The sequence below is a fragment of the Cavia porcellus genome, unplaced genomic scaffold, assembly GCF_034190915.1.
Source record: "Cavia porcellus strain 051 isolate PalLab524CR breed Dunkin Hartley unplaced genomic scaffold, mCavPor4.1 scaffold_32, whole genome shotgun sequence".
NCBI lineage: Eukaryota > Metazoa > Chordata > Mammalia > Rodentia > Caviidae > Cavia > Cavia porcellus.
The window spans coordinates 17558722-17580181 of NW_026947515.1; the positions used below are offsets into that span (position 1 = coordinate 17558722).

Below are 21460 nucleotides of genomic sequence, written 5' to 3' on the forward strand. Positions count from 1 at the left end.
AAAAGGACACGGGCTGTGAAGAACAGCTACATATGTGATCATTTATAATTTCTTGAATCATATCTCTTTAACAAAATGTATTCTTTAAAAATCCGTAACTGGGCTGGGAATAGAGCTCAGTGGCAAAGTATATTCCTAGCACGTGTAAAGCCCTGGCTTCAATTTCTAGTCTTGAAAAAAACAACAGAACTCATAAGTATATTTACAAAATTTAGCAAAAAATTAAGACTTTAATTTGCTTAAAAAATTCACTGGCCCATAATAATGTTTTACTTTGCTTAAACACTATTTTATTAAGATAAAATACTCACACCATAAAATTCACCCTTTTAAAGTACAAATTCAGTGATTTTTAGAATATATTCACAAAGTTGTGCAACTATTATTATTAAATCATCTCTAAATATGTTTGTCATTCTCCCCTAAAATGCTGTTATCTATAAGCTGCCACTCCTTCGTCTACCCGTCTTTTAGCAACCAGAAATTTACTGTATCTTCAGTTGTGTCTCTCTGGACATTTCATGTAAATGGAACCATAGTTTATATACCTTTTTCTGGTTCTTTTCACTATGCATGTTTTTGATGTTCATCCACATCATAAGCATGTACCAATACTCCATTCTTTTTCATTGTCAAATAATATTCCACTGTATGGACACAGTACATTTGTTTATCCATTTATTAGCTAATGAACATTAGGACTGTTCCCATTCTTTGGTTTTTATAAGTAATGGTGCTATGGATATTCATGTACAAAGTTCAGAATACACAAGTTTTTCAATTCTCTTGGTTATATACTTATCACAGGAGTGGAATTTCTGGTTCATATGGAAATTCTGTGTTTAATTTTTTGATAAACTGCCAGATTGTTTTCTCTATTATTTATTATTTTTATGCATATGTATGTTAATGCAGTCACCATAGAAATCTTAGAAACAGTAGACAAAATAGAAACAGTTCTCCAATTAGCTAGTGAAACACTACTGATGCATACTTTTCAAGTTTTGTTCCTAATATATATGCTTATTTTAAGACCAAAAACATGGACTCATACATACTGTTTTCTAAAGTGTCTTTTTACTAAGAAGGATAAAGTGAACATCTTTCTTCATCAAATATATAAACCTACATCTTCATTACTGTTGTTATTTGTTATACTTGGGATTGAACCCAGGGCTTCAAGCAAGCTAGGCAAGTACTCACTTGCCTTTGCTTAAATTTTATTTTGAGGTATGGCCCTGCTAAATTGCCCAGGCTGGTCTTGAATTTATCTTGCTTTAGCATCCTGAGTTTCTTGTAATAAGTGTGGAACATCCCACTATATGACTAAGTCATTATTTAGTATTTAACCAGTATCTTATAGTTGAATATTTAGATTATTTTGGTTTTCCACTGTTATAATCATAGCCTACAATGAAATAGCCCTTATTATGTACCAGGCTTACTAACCTGTTAGTAAGCAGGTTAAACTTCACAATAGTGCCATTTAGTGGCTATTACTATTTCTATTTTACAGATGAAGAAACTGAGACTCGGAGAAATTAAACTATTTGCCTAAAGCTGAAAGGCTTTAGTCTGAATCCTAGTTTCTCTCATTAGAAGCAGCAGTACAACAAACGTTTTGTATATTTACCTTGACACACTTGCCTTATTATTTTCTTGAAAAAGTTAATGCTGGAACTGAAATTTCTCAATTAATCAGCTGTGCTTTTGACATACCTTGCCAAACTGTTCTTAAGAAGTGTTATACTGGTTATATGAGACCACATCCTTTATACTCTTACTGTCACACTGGGTGATATTACCACTATTATTTATTGTTTTCAAAGTACTTGGAATTGAACTCAAGGCCTTGCATATGTTTGACAAGCTTTCCTTGTATATTCTGAGCTACATCACTAGCCTAATAATGTTATTCTTAATTACATTGTTAGTCTATGAGAAATAGTATTTCCTTATTTTTAATAGATACTTTCTTAATTATTAAAGTTAAAATTGCATGTTGATGGATTTTGTTCATATTCCTATTGGGAGGCCTGTTTGCCTTGTTGGTTTGTAAGAACATTTAGGAAACTGTTTGCTTGCCTTATTTATTTATTTATTTATTTATTTATTTATTTAAAATACCCTATTCTTTGCTTTAAGTTTTCTTTCATCTTTTATTTTTTGAACTTAGAAAAGTTAAAAGTTTAAATGGCAAAACTTGTCAGTTCTTTTAATGGTTTCTGTCTTCAATATTGTTTTCTAAAAGGTCCTTTACCACTTGAAAATATAAAGATATTAATACTTTTTCTAATGCTTTTATTTTGGGACCTGGTATACAGAAGGGACCAAACTTAAGTTTTCTGCCCAAATGGTTAACAAAGTATTTCACTGAGAGTTTGAATTATCACTAATTTGAAATGTTTACTGTATCTTATTTATTCAGGTCTGTTTCAGTTAGCTCTGTTCTTTGTATCTCAGTATCACACTGACTTAGTATATACTATGTGATTACAAGTCTCCCATCATTATTGTTTTAGAATTTGAATATCACTTTGAAAATAATTTGCAGAACTAGTCTGAAAGCTTATCATAATTTTTTTCAATTTAATTACTCCTGGTAGCTAACCAGAAATTAAAAGTTCCATTAAGAAGCTTTCTTAAAATAAACATATTTTTATAAACCAGACACATTTCTTTTAAGGGGATACAAATCACATAAATGAAAATAATAATTGTTTTAATGTTTTATTAAAATCCCTGGATAATTCACACAACAATATAGACAGCGAACACTAGCTGGGCATGGTAGCACATGCTTATCATTTCAGCATTCGGGAAGCTGAGGCAGGAAGACTGTTACAAGTTTGAGGATAACATGGACTGCATAGTGAGTTCAAGGCCAGCCTATACTATAAAGATCTTGTTTCCAAGAAAGAAAGAGAAAGAGAGAGAGAGAGAGAGAGAGAGAGAGAGAGAGAAAGAATCAAACACTAAGAAATGTTTTGAAACAACTAAAGAAATACAAACTAAAGCAAATTACACCTTTAAAGAAAATAAGCTTTTTTGGTGTAAATCATTTTAATAAAAATATTTACTACATGCCACTCTGACCTTAATATACTGTTTATTTCTAGGAATTTAAAGAAATGGCTAAAAACTCACACATATCCATGTTGTTTGTTGCAGCACATATGGTATTAGTGAGGTCTATGCTATGGTATAACCAGCAATTACTTCATAGACATTAAAATATAAAATACTAGGTATTTTTGCAGTATCACGAAAATGTGAAATATAAATAGGGTATATTATAAAGAGAAACAGCAGACTACAAAATAGAATACATGATTACAACTTAAAGTACATGCAAATGAAAGGTAATAGGCAAAAAAGTAAAGACATTAAAAAGTATTAAAGGTGTATCTAATTAAAATTTGAAATTATTTTCAATATATTTAACTATTTAAAAATAACTAAAACAGTAATTGTTATGTTATTCATAGACAAAAGAAACAGAAACTTTACCAGATTATTGATTCTTCTGTCACAGAATGACTATACCACCACAATTAACAACTTTTCAAACTATCAGTTAACTGAAACAAAAAGGATACATACATATATTTCAGGTAGTCTTCTCCCACAATTTTTTTTTTTTTTTTTTTTTTTTTTTGCAGTACTGGGGACTGAACCTAGGGTATCTGCACTGAGCTAAATATCCCCACATCCCATCTTAAAATTTTGAGACAGCGTCTGGCTATCTCACTAAATTGTTCAGGGTGGGCTCAAATTTGTGATCCTCCTGCCTCAGGCTCACAGTGTCCTGGGGTACAGGTGTGTACCCAGATTTTTAGAAATGAAAAAAATGCATATGTTGTTTAAAATTTGAACTATTTCAACTACAGGTTGAACATTCCTAACCCAAAAATCTGAAATTTAAACTATTCCAGAATTTTAAACACTTTTGGTTCCAAGTATTCTGGATAAGGGATATTCTACCTGGATTACAGAATAATTAACAATTATAAAAAATAGAACTGGGAGCTGGGCATGGTGGTGCACGCCTGTAATTCCAGGATTTGGGAGGCCTGAGGATTACTGAGCTTAAGATCAGCTTAAACTACATACTGAGAGCCTGTCTGAAAAAGCCAGAATCAAATCAAACCAAACCAAACCAACAACAAAAACAAAAAGCAAAACAAAAGAAAATATAGGTCTGGGAATACAGCTCAGTGGCAGATTGCTTGCCTGGTATGCATAAAGCCATAAATTAAAACCCTCACACTGAAAAAAAGTATAAATATATAAAACTGGCTGTTTCTGCCTGGAAAGTCTTAATGACTGGCTTGTCCGTGTGTGTGTGTGTGTGTGTGTGTGAATGTGTGCGCGCGCACATGCGTACACGCATGCACACGTGCTTTTAAATAGGCTATGGTGAATCACTGAAGTGGATATAACACTAGTATAGGTTCCTTGGAGAAGAAAGATTGGAGATATCTTGAAAATTATTCACTGCAAAAGTCTTGAAATGCAATGAAGACACAAACTAAGAGATAGTGATAAAAATGTGAAAACTGGAGGGATGTATAAGACTTGTCAAAAAATTGAGTGTACTGGAATAGGGAAAATAAATTTTTTTAAAAATCCCTAATTTCGGGGCTGGGGATTTAGCTCAGTGGCATAAGCGCCTGGTTTACAAGCAGGCAATCATGAGTTTGATCCCCGGTCCCGATAAAAAGGAAAAAGACCAAAAAAAAAAAAAAAAATCCCTAATTTCAAGTCTGAGGGATTATGGGTCCAGGGAGAACCAAAATCTCAATCAAGAAGAGATTTACTATTTGGTAGAAATAGCTTTCCCACTTTCTATTTTAGAAAGACGCCTTCCCTTCAAATATGAATTAGAAATAAAATTTTAACACCTGGAAAGAAAAAAATTGAAACCCTGGGTATATTTAAATATAATTATTTAATTTTTAAAAAATTTCAACTGAGGCAAAAAAAGTCTATTGAGTTAATCTCAACAGAAAATCAAAGTACTGCACCAATTCTTTTGTGATGACAAATTCTGTACCAGTATTGGCAAACCTGCAGCACATGCCTGCAGCAGCCTGTCTATATCACTGAAAGCTCTAAAAGCTCACCATCACTGGGTCATCAAAGCCCTTCACTCTGAATTTGAACTTTGCAGAACATCATTTGAAGCTAATGGAAATTATATTTGTTTCTTTTATGTTTTTATATAGGTCACTGAGATGAGGAGATGTATAGGATGGAGGTCTTAATGTCCTGGACAAGATAGCTGATAATTACTCTGGTCTCTCCATTTCTTGAACTATTTGGTCTTATTTGCTGCTTTGTTTGCTTATAATGTGCTTTCATTGAGTGTTCATCTGGAAGGCTTCTTTTTGTTCTTAGATTTCAGCATAAATGCTACTTTTTCAGAGAGGGCTCCCCCCCTGCATTTACTCACATGCATGAATCTAGTGTCTAGCTTGTTTGCCTCCTGGGGAGTAGTATGTCTCATTCCCCAGTGTTCCTGTCATACGTAGCCCAGCTGCTGGACACACTTATAAGGTTTTCATATGATCCCTTTACCTGGAATGATCTTCCCTTACATGTCCAAATGAGTTTCCCCTTGTCAAAGATTTGATTGAATGTCAGCTCTTCATAGGCCTACTCAATATCCTCCCCTTTAAAACTGCAGATACTCCATAACCTCCCTTATTCTTCCTTTCCTTTTGTCCTGCTTTTTTAGTTTATTTTAAAATGAAAAATGAAAAAAGAGTAAAAATGATGATATACAATTTCAAAACAGGATATTAGGAGATTAACAATGGTTGATATGTTATGTATTGTTATTTTCAAAGTAGTTGTTCAAATTACCACACGTATGTATGAAAAAATGCTCAAAGTATGAACCACTTTTTGCTGAGTTAACAGAGATTAATAGTATAATTATCACATATATGTATATAATCTTTTCCCTTGTTTTCTCCCTTCTCTCATCTCAGTCATTCCTTCCCTTTTCAGCTGTTTCCTCCCCTTTCACTTTTATAATATCTATTATACACTTTGGATCCCACTAACTCCAATTTTTTGTACTAGGGAGACAACATGATGTTCATCCTTCTGAGTCCAAACTATTTCACCCACAAGCATGATTTCAAATTGCATCCATCACCAACAAGAGCCTCAAGATTATCCTTTATAGCTGAGTAGTTTTCCATACTATAAAAATACCTTATCTTTCTTATCCATTTCACAGTTGATGGGCAAGCTACCCTTGCTTTTTCTCAGTCCCTGACACATGAAGCACTGTCTTGTCTTCTCTGACCTTCAGTCCACAAATTTTCTTTTGAGTCAAATGTGTTTCTTGTATATAGCATATTGATAGATGTGGTTTCACGAGCTACTGTGCCTGTGTTTCTTTTTATTGGTAAATTGAAGCCACCACATTAATGGGTACAATCGACATGCATTAGCTCTTCTCTACCATGATAGCCTCCCGCCACTGGTCCCCCAACTTTTCCCTTCCATTCAACTGCCTCTCCTGTTTGGTAATCCTGTTCTGCTATTGTTCCTGGAAACGTGGTCATCTTTATTTTTCTCTGGAATATCCTTCAACACTTTTTGTAGGATTGGTTTGGTGGGCATGAATTCCTTCAGTGTTCTTTATCAGGAAAATATCTTATTTCATCATTAATTTTGGAAGCTGTTTTCTTTCAGGACCTGAAACACTTCACTCCAAGTTCTCCCTGACTTGATGGTTTGTGTTGAGAAATCTGTTGTGATTCTGATAGGTTTTCCTTTTTAGGTGATCTGTTTCTTTTCTTTAACAGCCTTTAATAGTCTGGGACCTTGATTATTATATGTTGGGGTTAGATTCTAAAATCCCCAAGTGGGATTTTAGAAATCCTAAAATCCCCTGTTCTCTGTTGTATCAAATCTGTGCTTTTTAAACCAGGCCTTGCAGTGCATACCTGTAATCCCAGCATTCAAGAGGCTAAGGCAGGATGACTGTCACAAGTTTGAGGCTAGTCCACACTACAAAGTGAGAGCGTCTCACAACTTCCCCCTTGCAAAAAAATAAGCTAAGTTGATTTACAGATTCTGAAGGCTTCATGTACTATAAATCAACTCTATTGGGGCCTCTCTTCACAGCTCACCCTGGAGAGCCATATGAGGGAGACGTGTAAACTCAAGAGTACTCTATTCTGTCCCTATGTCTTAGTGCAAGTTGTCCTTCTTCTCTGAAATGTCCCTTTTCTATTCAAATTTGTCCACACACTACGATTCAGATTAATTTTCAGTTTTACAATATTCACTCCCACTTCTAAAATTAGTTTTTATATCATATAATTAAGCATATGCTCATTTACACTATTAACATTTTACTACAGGGTTTTTACCTTCCCCCCTTTTTGTGGTGCTAGATTTGAGCCAGGGCCTCACACATGATAGGCAAGTGCTCTGTCACTAAGTTACATCACCAGTCTTTCTTAACATTTTAAATGGTGTTTTTCTAACCAGATGTCAAGCTCTTGGGGAGGGATAATACACAGCACAATTTTAAGGATCAACTAAGGGTGAGAATGGGGAATAAAAAGGGAAATCATATTACTATCTTTCGGGTCTTTGGCATACTGTAGTTTTTTAAAAATATGCATCTTTTTACTCATTCTATACACTGTCTCTTCATTTTCTTGACAGTGTCCTTTGATGTACAAAAGGTTTAAATTCTGAAGAAGTTCAATTTATCTATTTTATTGTTGCCATGCTTTTCAGTGCCATAGCTAACAGAATCCCATTTTGAAGGTATGAAGATTTACTCTGATGTTTTTTTCTAAGGATCTTATGCTTTAAATCTTATATTTAGGTTACATTAACTGATTTTGAGTTAACTTTTGCCCATTTTTATTAGTACATGTGTGCAGTACATAATTACATTTCTCATGGGGAGCTGGTGTATACACATAATACATCTTGGTTTTTTTCTTCTTCATCTCCTTATATTCTGCTCCATCCTCCCCACGTTTTCCATGACTTGATCCCCTTTCCATTTGCAAAAGATCTAGCTTCCGGTTACCTATCTTTTATTTTGCTCTATTTATAGTTTGGGCTTTGTTTGTGAGATGGGGTCAAGTGTCATTCTTTTGCATGTAGGTATCTAGCAGTTGCTGAATAAATTATTCTTTTTCTACTGAATGGACTTGGCACCCTTGAAAAGCAACTGGCCGTAGATGTATGAATTTACTTTTGGATTTTAAATTCTGTTATACTGATTTATATATGTATTCCTATGTCAATATCATACTATTTTGAACATTATAGCTTTATAGTAGCTTTAGAAATTGGGGAACTGTGAGTCTTCCAATTTGTTTTTTTCCCATATCATTTTGACTGTTCACAGATGCTTGTAATTTTATATAAACCAGTGTTTCCATTTCTGACAAAAAAGTTGGTCAAATTTTAAAAGGGATGATGTTAAGTTTGTAGCTTGCTTTGTAGACTTACAGTTTTTACATCTTAACATTATTAATTCTTAATACAGATGCTTTATGGAGACTTAAGTTAGTCACATTTTGTGGGCTGATTTTATACTCTGCAACTTTGCTGAATTTGTTTTATTAGCTTTAGTGGCTTTTTGAAGATTCTTTCTAATCCTTTCTTTTCTTCTGGACATACAGTATATGTGTTCTTTCCACTTCAACTTTTGCAAAACATTTCAATAAAGTATAGTGATATCTGCAATTTACTTTAAAATGCATAAAAATGACAAGGGGATAAAAAAGTAACAGATAAAGAAATTAAAAAGATAATCTAATAAAATGTTAAGGGCAAAAAGGTGATGGTATATACATGTTTATTACAAAGTATTTTCAACTCTTTTGTATATCTGAAATTTCTTCCTAATAAAACACCGGGAGGAAGAACATTCCAATAGGGCACACAAATAAGCTTTGGAAAGTAGTTTCTTTATGGAGTCACTCCAGACTCCAGTCAGTTTGTACATCTTTTTGATGTAAATTACTCTTGTGTTAATAAATGAATTCTTTCTAGGAAACAGTCTATGAGATTGTTACTAATTATAATTATATATCTAGGTTTTCAGGGAATATTTACATGTCTTTTAGGCAAAGATTAAACTTCTAAAACACAAACAAGAATGCATCAAGGGTAACCGGCCTGCCTGCCCAAATGTAAATATAAATGATCCAAAAAGGAATTAAAACAGAGGAAGCAAAGCAAAAGAGTGCCAACTGAATTTTGACTAAAGCATTTATTCATGGAAAACAACTATGAATAATTTTTAATAAGTCAGTCACAGGACTAACAGAAAAAAGGAATGCATAATACAGTCAAAGTCTGGTGAAAATAAAAGCGCAGTTGTATTTGCTTGCATTCACCTATGATGACTACAAAGTCAAGCCCAGAAACATCTCTAGTTTCTCAGAACAAAAGGTAATTTTAGAATTATTCTTAAGGTTCATGTACTGCATGTTATTCTCTATATAAAATAACAGGAAAAATACATGTGCTTCAGACAAACTCATATAACATCAGTAGTAAATATACAGCAAAAAACAGGCTTATTGTTCATAAATACTGTGACTTGTCTACGGAGTTTCTTGAAAGGCTGATTCATCCATTATAAAAATTACATCTGTTGTTAGTACGCAGGAATACCACTAATGGAGGTAGCTATTCCTACATTAGGAAACAGGTTTTTAAAGAATGTAAAACAACTGAATCAGTACAAAGATGTACAAATAGTAATGAATTCTGAAAAATTCATTCCAGATTAAATTCTGTTTAAAATAAGTAAGACACTCGGTGAGCAAGGAAATATGAGATACCTCCTTATCTTCAAAGTATAGTTAACAATTACATCTTGAGGATTAAGCAAATTAAAATATGTTATGTTCTGGATACTATCTTGTTAGCTATCATCACTATCGATAGCATTGAGACAATCAGTGTAACTATAATTACCTCCCTCTCACAGACCTAGTTTAAGATAAAATCCAACAAAAAAGGTTACTGAGAACATATTGGCTCTTTTTAAGCTTTCTTCCCTTTGAGGTTTCTGCTTTATTTATTTTGTTCCTTTGAATACTCAATTTTGTTTCAGAATGATAACTCATGGGCTGGCTTCCATTCATATTACTTTTCAGAAACTGTTTTCGTTAAAGTCACTAAAGACTTTCTATCTTAAATCATCAATTTGTTTTCAATCATTAGGGTTCTTAATCACTCTTTAGTATTTTATACTGTTAACCAATCCTCACATTTTGAAATACTCTACCTTTTTAGGCTTAACATGATCAATATATTTTCTTTTTGTTTTCTTGTCCTCTCCTCCTGAAATATATCAATTTATTCTTCTTTCGTATCTATTCCTAAAATACTACCAATCTTAGCTTCTCTATGCTGTTTTTTTTCCTAACCTCAAGAATAGTCTAGTGGCTTTCACAATTATATAGGAGGTGATGGTTCCAAGCCTGTATTTCCATTCTAGACCTCATTCCTAGATTCCTGTACAGCATTATCAACAACTTACAAGAGTCATCTATTTAGATATTTAATATAAGTCTCAAGTTTAAAATGTTTAACTAAAGTTATCTCACTCACCTTAACCTATTCTTTCTCTTCCATTTGTTACCACAATTAATGAAATATCATCTGTCTGGTCTTCCAAAACAGAAGCTTGGGACTTATCCAGAATTTCTTCTTCCTTAATCATTAGAACTAATTTGTCATCCTGTTAACAATTATTCTTGAGAAATATCTCTCAGATATCATTCTTTTTGTCTTCTCCCATTCCATTGCTACTTATAGTGCTATAACCCTGGAGGAGTTCCTGGATCACTCTAAGACTCAGTACTGTTATCTGTAAAATAAGGTTAAATAAAATTTATGTTAAGTCTTTAAGTTAGAATCTAGTAAATGCTTAGTGAATGACAGCTATACAACTTTGGTCTTCCATATCTTTTGCTTTTATTATGTAACTAAACATGCTTTTAGCAATCTCTCATATGCCCTCCATATTTTTCCACCAAAATTTTTCCACATATGTATCTCATATGATCATGTCCACTCTATTTTTGCCTACATTATCTTATCAACTCACCCTAGCACAGTTACTTGACCTAGTAACTTATCTTTATATTTCTTGTCATAGGATATATATATTCAATAGATGAATTCAAGAATGAAAAAGATGATATAGATTTTCCATTCTCAACTGTAGGGAAATGTGTATAGATTTGGTCTTGATAATACAAAATTTTGACAAATCAGTTATAGAATGTACACTCAGGTCTTTCAAATCATTGTTCTGTACTATAATAAAAAAGAACCATTTGTTTACAACCTTTGAGAAATACACTGCAGTTTAAAGGCTAGTGTCATAAACCAGGGGCCATTAAATAACAAGACAGAGAAGAAAAACTTATTTTTAAGCCCTACGCATATCAAGTCCATGGCCTGGATGCTGACAAAGGTGCAGTGAATGAGTATTTTATTCAGGAAAGTGGTGGAAGAGGTAAAATGTGTTAATATGCAGAGAAGACAAGATATTTCTCTTAAAAGACTATTTGTTTTTTTCTTTTAGATTTGAGAATGCTTGAATCCATATCTAGTAAGTAACGTCTTGATAAGATTAGGTATGTTTATTGTTACATAAATAATGACTATTTCATTACTGTTTTAAGTAGAGTATGTATTTTGTGGAAAAGTCTATTCTAAATACCTAGATTGCTGTTTTCTAACGAGAGGTAGGTTCATGTTCTGATTCACTTCATCTATAATTTCCTTTTAAAAAACTTGACATCAGAGCCAGATGTAGTGCTGTAAGCCTGTAATCTCATTTACTTGGGAGGCTGAGGCAGGAGAATCACAAGTTTAAGGCCATCTTGGGCAACTTAGGGAGACTATCTATCTCAAAATAATGTCCTAAAAAATCGATATGAATTTCCACTTCTGGCCCAGAAGGAGTAGATTAATTTTCCCACTCCAACCAACAAAGCAAACCCCTACATAACATAGAAATGCGCGCACACACACACATGCACACATGGTTTTCAAGACTAGACACAAAGCAATGAAAACCTCTTGATTTTTCTGCTTACCACTTTGACAGAACTTCTAGGTCAAATGTAAGGAGAAGATTTTCAGTTTCCAGATCCACATGGAAGGAGTCCAGAAGCCCTACTTCATCCTAACAGGTAAAAACTCAGCAGACTGTTCAACAGACTATAGTCTAGGAGGATCTGTAAGACACTGGGGCACAGAGCAAACTATTGCCCCTAAAACCTGAAGAAACAGACTGGCAAATACAGGGAGTCATAGTTTATCAGAGCAGAGACATGCCAAGAGTGGAAAATGCAGTGGAAACCATTGTCAGGGTAGGAAAACCTGAATTTTAATTGAGGAATTGCTGGAGGCTCTGTGTAGACAAATCAGAGAATTAAAACTCCAAGGAATGTGTAAAATAGTTTTTCTTTCCCCAAATTTTGTGTGCTTTCATCTAGAAGCCCTACTAGGTCCCACAGCAAATACATTTTTTTTTTTTTTAAAGTCCTGGAGGCCTCTGATGAGGTAGGGTTGGTGGCAGTGAGGATGGATTATTTTGAAACATGCCAGAGCACTTGTTCTCAATGAGGCATGTCCTAAAAAGAAACTAATTGAGCAGAGACTAACAAGGGGTAGTATTAGCAAGCCTAACTGATTTAGGGAAGTACACTTCAGGCCATTCTAGCATCCTATCCTACCTAAAGGTAGGAGACAACAACATTTAAGAGAAACATTTAAGAAGTCTACAGTCCAGGTGTACAAGCCCACTAGAAAACTAAGATCAACTCAAAGGACTATCCTATAGACAGTCTTCTGCCTCTAAAATCTTACTACCATATAACTAAAAGCCTATTTTACAACAGTTCCTTATACCTAGTTCATAATATCCAGTTATCAAAACGATTACAAGTCATATCAAAAAGTAAAAGCAAAAACAACAAACAAAAACCCCAAACAATAACAACAAACCCACCTAACTTGAAGAGACAGAAAAAGCATCAGAACCAGACAAAGCAAGGATGCTGTATTTCACCAAGTGAACATTTAAAACCACTATGATTAGTAAGTTAAGGTCTCCTGTGGGTAAAATTAACAACACACAGATGGGTAATGTAAGCAGAGAGATGAAAATCCTAAGAAAGAAAAAAATAAATCAAAGACAGAAAACACTCCAAGGGAAATGAAGACTGTCTTTGGTAGCATTATTAATAGATCAGACATGACTGAGGAAAGAAACTTGGATTTTGGGAGTACCTCATTAGAAACTTCCAAAGAAGCAAGAATAAAAAAAGCCAAACAAAACAACCCTAAAAGAATACCCAAGGTTTGTAGGACAAATATATAAAAGTTGTAACAAGTAATGGAACAAACAATGGAAGGAGAATAGAAAGTAAAAAGAACAAAAGAAATATTTAAAATAATATTAACTGACAACTTCTGCCAAATTAACATCAGAAACTAAAGCACAGTAAGCTAATGTTAGAGAACATCAAGCAAAATAAATGCCAAAAGAAAACAAATCAAAATGTAGGCTTAGTCTTTTCAAATTAGAGAAAATCAAAGACAAGAAAAGAAATTAGAGGAGAAAACATCCTACCAAAAGAAAAGGTAAGAATTATATATGACTTCTCAGAAAGTGTATAAACAAAGAATAGTCAATCATTTAGAGTACTGAGAAAGAAACTTCCAACCAATCTACAACTCTTTTTTTTAATTGCTGCTGTTTGTTTTTCAATCAGGTTTTATGAGAGAGAGAAAGAGAGAAAGAGAGAGAGAGAGAGAGAGAGAGAGAGAGAGAGAGAGAGAGAGGATTTTTCAGGAAAAAAAAAAAGAAAAAGAAAAAGAAAAAGAAAAAGAATGAGGGCAGTCATGGCAGGCTATAGGCAGCAGGGTCCCAGGACATATGGGAGGCTCAATCAAGTACACAGTTTGTAGTGATGGTTGTGGGGCAACTTGAAGAAGACCAAGACATGATAACAGAGGTATTTAGAATGGAGGGGTTTGTTTCCCTTGATCCCAGCATTTACAGCCCAGATCTATTCAAAGGACAGTGGCTAGGATAAGACTGATGAACTTCAAGAAAGGGGGGAAGTGGGCCATCCTGGCAATGGACTAGGGACCAGGTACTGAGGGAGCAGTGATACAGCGAAAAATGTACAGGCTTGCAATGGCAGTGACTTGTGAGATCTGGGGGGTGAAGAAAGGACTCTGGAGTGATGCCACTAAGAGCTCTCTCTCCCACTGTCTCCTCAATGCCATTGTATTTGTGGTGATCCCTGACACCATTGAATTTAGTGCTAGTAGGGGCACTCTCCTGTCAATTCCCAAACTCCACTGACTTCACAGGTCTCTGAAAAGAGACCTTGCAAAAAGCTAAATAGCTAGGCCATGTGATCACTTGGAATAGAAAAAACACTCCGGATTAGCACCTGTGGAGGTTCTTTCTTGCTAGCCCTTAACACTGATTGACAGATAAACAGGAGTACAGCTCTGACCTACAAGGTACAATGAGTGGACAAAAAAAATCACTAGATTGGTGCTTCTGCCCAAACCCTGTGCACCACTAAATCACCAACCCAGATTAGTATATATTGCAATAATCCTTTCATATTGATGGAGAAATAAAGACATTCCATGATAAACTAAAAAAATTCATGACCACCAAACCTGCATTACAGAAAATACTCAAGTGAATTCAAACAGGGATGGCAATGTCCATATAATTCAAAAGCCTGAAGGAAAGTTTACATATTGTAGAAAGAGTAGTTAAACAAATCAAGCTGGGGACAAAATGACAGGAATCAGTAAATGTCTTTCAACAATAATAGTCAATAATTAGCGTTAAGTCTTCAATCAAAAGACAGAAACTGGCAGATTGGATCAAAAACACCAAAACAAAAAATACCACACCATTGAACAAACTGATTTACAAGAAATCTTCAAAGTGTTTCATCTAACAATAGTAGAATATATTCTTGAGAAGCCCATAAAACATTCTCCAAAACAGTTTTGCAGATTTGAGATCATAGGGCATGTTTTTCTAAATACACAATAACGAACAATTCTTGCTTTCTACCAGATCACAATGGAACAAAATTAGAAATCAGCAGAAAAGACCAATACATGGAGACTGAGTTATACACTGTATCAAAAAGAATGGATCAATGGAAAAAGAAGAAATCAGGGAAGAAACTTTAAAATTTAGTTTGACATCATCAAACTAAATGACAACATCAGAGTCTCTGGGACACTACAAAAGCAATTATAAGAGGGAAGTTTATAATGGTGAGTGCTTCTATCAGAGAAAAAACTAATCTCAAATAAACAATTTAATGATGAATCTCAGCCCTAGAATAAAAACTGAAAACTAATAGAAGAAATTATAAAGCTCAGAGCAGTAATCAATAATACTGAGACTAAGAAATCAATACCAAAAAAATCAATAAATCAAAGAGATGGTTCTTTGAAAATGTAAGATTGATGAGCCATTAGCCAAACTAATAAAAAGAAAAAGATCCACATCAACAAAATTGAAAAGCTGAAATTACAACAGATACCACTAAGGTCCAGAAGATAAGAAATTATTTTGGAAACTTATATTCCAATAACTGAAGAATCTGAAACAAATGGATAAATTCCTAGACATATCACTTACCAAAATTGAACCAACAATATAAGAAAAATCTGAACATACCTGTAACAGATAATTAAAAACTGATGCAATAAGAAAAATTCTACTAACTATGAAAATTCCAGGACTGGATGGATTCATTATTAAATTTTACTAAACTTTAAAGAAGAACCAATGTCGGCTCAGCCCCGCCCACAGCCTCTGCAACCAGAGGAGCGCACAGGGGCTGGCTGGAAGGAGAGACAACAGTGGAGTGGAGGGAGTCTGCTCAGCCCCGGACCGCAGCCTATCCAGCTGGAGGAGTGCACCACAGCTGCCATAGGGAAGTAGAGAGCTGGGCTGAGCCTCTAGAACCTGCTCTAGGCTCCTCTGCAAACTTCTTTTGACCTGGAGAGCACCAGCACTACTGCCATTGCCTGGAGGAGGGAGCAGCCCTGCTAACGAGGTTTGAGGCCTACCTACGCCATGGGGGAACCTCTATCAGCCTGGGGAGCTTTGCCATCCAAGGAGCTGGATGACTACACAACATCCAATCTCTGGGAGAGTAAGAGATCCTGGCTTTGGTGGGTTGGGGGTCCGCTGGGCTTGCAGTCACATTAGATTGGGCTTAGCAGGATTCGGGATTGCCTGGACCACATCAGATGGCCTTCTTTCCCTCAGGGGAGCTTTGCTACCAGAGGGGAAAATTGTGCAGCTTGAAGAGGCTTTAGATCTACCTGAGAGGAGTCTGGCAACTCTTTTAATAAAGGGACTCCACTGCCCAAGGAGGGAGCTACATTACCAGAGGAGTCCCAAGAGCCTAGGTCCAACACACCCAGGGGAAACTCTGGAACAACACTTGAAACACGGAAATATAGGAAAAGGACAAAACAAAAGACCAAAATGGAATCTCAAACATCCAGCCCATCCCAAGAAAGCCTAGGAGCCATGTACATAGAAGAAAATACATGCGATATACCTGAAATAATAGTAAGTGAAATAAAGAAGCAACTCCGGGAAGCTTTAAAGGAACTCAAGCTAGAAATAATCTCTCAGGTAAAAGAAAAAAATGATAAAAGAAATGAAGGAGATGCTGAACATATCTAAAGAAGACACAGTTAAAATATTGGAAGAACTAAACAAAAAGATAGAATCCCAGGATGAACAATATAAGAAACAAACAGAAGATATAAAACAGATGCAAAGAGATATACAGGAAATCAAAAATTCCATTGAAAGTTGTAAAAACCACCTTAATGAATGCGAAGATAGAATTTCAGATTCTTGAAGACAAGATTGCAGCCAGTGAACAGGAAAGGAAAGATCTTTTAAAAATAACAAGAAATCAAGAAGTAACAATTCAACACATGCAAGATGATGCAAAGAAAAACAACATAAGGTTGATAGGGATAAATGAAAAAGAAGGAGACAACAGAAAGGATGTCAAGAGGATATTTAGAGAAGTAATAGCTGAAAATTTCCCAACCATGAAGTTGGAAACAGATGTCACGATCAATGAAGCATACAGAACACCAGCCAAACATAACCACAGCCATACATACATAACCACAGCCAAAATAAAACTGCACACAGATATATAATAATCACCATCCCAGAGATCAAACAAAAGAATAGAATATTAAAAGCTATCAGAGAGAAAAGACAGGTCATCTATAAAGGGAAACCTATCAGAATCACAGCAGACTTCTCAACACAAACAATAAAGGCAAGAAGAGCATGGAGTGAAATATTTCAGATCCTAAAGGAAAATGATTTCCAACCTAGACTGATGTACCCTGAAAAACTGTCCTTCAAAATCGACGGAGAGGGCTGGGGATTTAGCTCAGCAGCATAAGCGCCTGCCTTGCAAGCAGGCAGTTGTGAGTTCGATCCCTGGTACCAATAAAAACGAAAAAGACAAAAAAAAAAAATCGATGGAGAAATAAGATACTTCCACAACAAAGAATAGCTGAAGAACTTCATATTCACCAAGCCAATCCTGCAAAGAATACTGAAAGACAGCTTAGATACACTTAGGAAAAAACCACCAAACAAAGCAGACAGTTAAGCAGAACAGAAAGATAAAGATGCAACAGCAGAAAGATAACATGTCAGCAATAAACCAATATATAACAGTTATAACCATTAACGTAAATGGTCTCAATGCACCAATTAAAAGAAATAGGCAGAATGGATCAAGAAACAAAATCCAACCATATGCTGTCAACAAGAAACCCATCTAACCCAAAAGGATACTCACAGACTGAAAGTCAAAGAATGGAAAACAATACTTCATGCAACAGGAATCCAAAAAAAAAAAAAAAAAAAAAAGCAAGGGTAGCTATTCTCTTTGCAGACAATGTGAACTTCAAACCAATAATGATCAGAAGAGATAAAGAAGGTGACTACATACTGGTTAAGGGAAAACTACAAGAGGAAGAGATAACTATCTTAAATATATATGCACCAAATTCCAGAGCACCCAGTTATATAAAACAAGTAATATCAGAAATGAAAAACCAAATTAGCAGTAATACAATTATAACAGGCGATTTCAACACACCATTGACACCAATGGACAGATCAACCAGACATAAATCAGCAAAGAAATAAAAGAACTGAATCACACCTGTGAACAAATGGAATTGATAGACATATACAGAGTATTCCACCCAACAACAACAGAATACACATTCTTCTCAGCAGTACATGGGACATTCTCTAAAATAGACCATATATTAACTCACAGAACATATTTAAATAAATGCAAAAGAGTTGAAATTATCCCTTGCATGGTATTAGATCACAGCGCTATGAAATTAGAAATTAATGATAAAAGATACTGCAAAAATCCTACAAACACATGGAAACAATAACACACTCTTGAGTAATCAGTGGGTCACAGAGGAAATTAAAAAAGAAATTAAACAATACCCACAAACAAATGAAAACACAAATACAACTTACCAGAATCTGTAGGATGCAATGAAAGCTGTTCTCAGAGGAAAATTTATTGCACTGAGTTCCCACATCAGGAAACAGAACAAATACAAATAAATAACCTGATGTTACACCTCAAACATCTAGAAAAAGAGAGCAAGTCAAGCCCAAAGCCGAAAGAAGAGAGGAAATTATAAAAATCAGAGCAGAAATCAATGCAATAGAGACTAAGAAAACAATCCAAAAAATCAATGAATCAAACAGTTGGTTCTTTAAAAGAATAAATAAAATTGATAAGCCCCTAGCCAACCTTATTAAAAAAAGGGAAGAAAAAGCTCAAATTCATGCAATAAGGAATGAAAAAGGTGAAATCACTACAGACCCAATAGAAATACAGAAGATCATCAACACCTATTTCAAAAACCTCTACTCTCAAAGGTTTGATAACACGGAAGAAAGAGATTCCTAGAAGCATATGATGTACCAAAGCTAAATCAAGAAGATGTAAAACTACTGAATAATTCTATTTCTATTAATGAAATCGAAAACGTAATTAAGTCCTTACCTACAAAGAAGAGTCCAGGCCCATACAGATTCACTGCAGAATTCTACAAGACATACAAAGAAGATCTATTGCCGACACTCCTCAAACTCTTCAATGAAATTGAAAGGGAAGCAATCCTTCCCAAGTCATTCCTGGAAGCAAATATTACTCTAGTACCAAAACCTGAGAAAGACCCAACTGAAAAAGAGAACTACAGACCAATCTCCCTAATGAACACAGATGCAAAAACCCTCAATAAAATATTGGCAAATAGGATGCAGCAAATCATCAAGAAGATTATACACCAAGACCAAGTGGGATTCATCCCAGGTATGCAGGAATGGTTCAACATACGTAAATCAATAAATGTAATCCACCATATCAATAGAGTCGAAAGTAAGAATCACATGATCATCTCTATAGATGCAGAAAAAGCTTTTGATAAGGTACAACATTCATTTATGGTAAGAACCTTGCAGAAAATTGGAATAGATGGTCTTTACCTCAACATAATAAAGGCCATCTATGACAAACCAACAGCCAGTATCATATTAAATGGTCAAAAACTGAAGGCCTTTACTTTAAAATCAGGCACAAGACAAGGATGTCCCCTGTCACCACTCCTATTTAATATGGTACTGGAAATTCTGGCCAGAGCAATTAGACAAGAGAGAGAAATAAAAGGCGTAAAGATAGGCATAAAGAAGGCATAAAGAAGAAGTTAAATTATCACTATTTGCAGATGATATGATACTCTACATAGAAAACCCCCAAAACTCCACTGAAAGACTCCTAGATATAATAAATAAATTCAGCAATGCAGCTGTGTACAAAATCAATACTCAAAAATCAATAGCATTCCTATACACTAACAACAAATTCACAGAGAGAGAGAAATAAGAGAAGTCACACCCTTCACACTAGCAACCAAAAAAAATGTTAGGAATTATTCTCATGAAAGAAGTAAAAGACCTATACAGGGAAAATTATTATACACTGAAAAATGAAATTGAAGATGATCTCAGAAAATGGAAAGACACCCCTTGCTCATGGATAGGAAGAATAAATATTGTGAAAATGGTCATCCTCCCAAAACTGTTATACAGATTCAATGCAATCCCGATAAAAATACCATCAACATACCTCATAGACCTCGAGAAATCACTCCTAAAATTCATCTGGAGTGAGAAGAGACCAAGAATAGCAAGGACAGTTCTAAGCAGCAAAGGCAAGGCAGGAGGCATCACAATCCCTGACTTGAAGTTATACTACAAAGCATCTGTAGTTAAATCAACATGGTACTGGAATCAAAACAGAGCCGAAGATCAGTGGAATACATTAGAAGATACAACCACAACTACAAACACATTCAACCACCTAATCTTTGATAAAGGGGCCAAACATGTTCACTGGAAGAATGATAGTCTCTTTAATAAATGATGTTGGAAAAACTTGCTCTCCATATTCTGAAAATTAAAACTAGACCCATGCCTATCACCATACACTAAAATAAAATCTAAATGGATCACAGATCTAAATATTAAAACAAACACTAAATTTATTGGAAGACAAATTGGGTAAAAACCTTGAAGACATAGGGGTAGGTAGAGAATTCATGAACAAGACTCAAACCGCACAGGAAATACTTCCCAGAGTCAACAGCTGCAATCACATCTTATTAAAAAGTTTCTGCACGTTAAAAGAAATCTCTAACATAGTGAAAAGAAAACCCACAAACTGGGAAAAAATCTTAGTGAATTGCCCCTCAGACAAAGGACTTCTGTCTAAAACATATAAAGAATTAAAAAAAATCAGACCCCCAAAATTCAAATACCCCATCCAAATAACAGTTTATCCAGAATAAACAGTTTTCAGATGAAGAAATACAAACGGCAAATAAATATATGAAAAAATGTTCATCATCATTAGTCACTAGAGAAATGCAAATTAAAACCACACCGAGATTTCATCTCACTCCTGAAAGAATGGCCAGGATCAAGAAAACCAACAACAACAAACGCTGGAGAAGCTGTGGGGAAAAAGGAACTCTCCTACACTGTTGGTGGGAGTACAGACCAGTGCAACCATTGTGGAGTTCACTCTGGAGATTTCTCAGAAAGCTGGGACTGGAAGCCCCATTTGACCCAGCTATTGCACTTCTAGGCGTATTCCCAGAAGAGCTGAAAGCATCATACCACAGTGACATATGTGTACCCATGTTTATAGCAGCACAATTTGTAATAGCCAGATCTTGGAAACAACCTAAGTGTCCATCAACTGAGGAATGGATAAAAAAGTTGTGGTAT

The 21460-nt window shown here is 34.9% G+C and overlaps 1 protein-coding gene across 12 annotated transcripts in view; it reads right to left on the reverse strand.

Moving 5' to 3' along the window:
- Tanc2 (tetratricopeptide repeat, ankyrin repeat and coiled-coil containing 2) overlaps nt 1–21460 on the reverse strand; it is a 463309-nt gene that overhangs the window by 124736 nt on the left and 317113 nt on the right. The gene's annotated exons all lie outside the window — the stretch shown is intronic.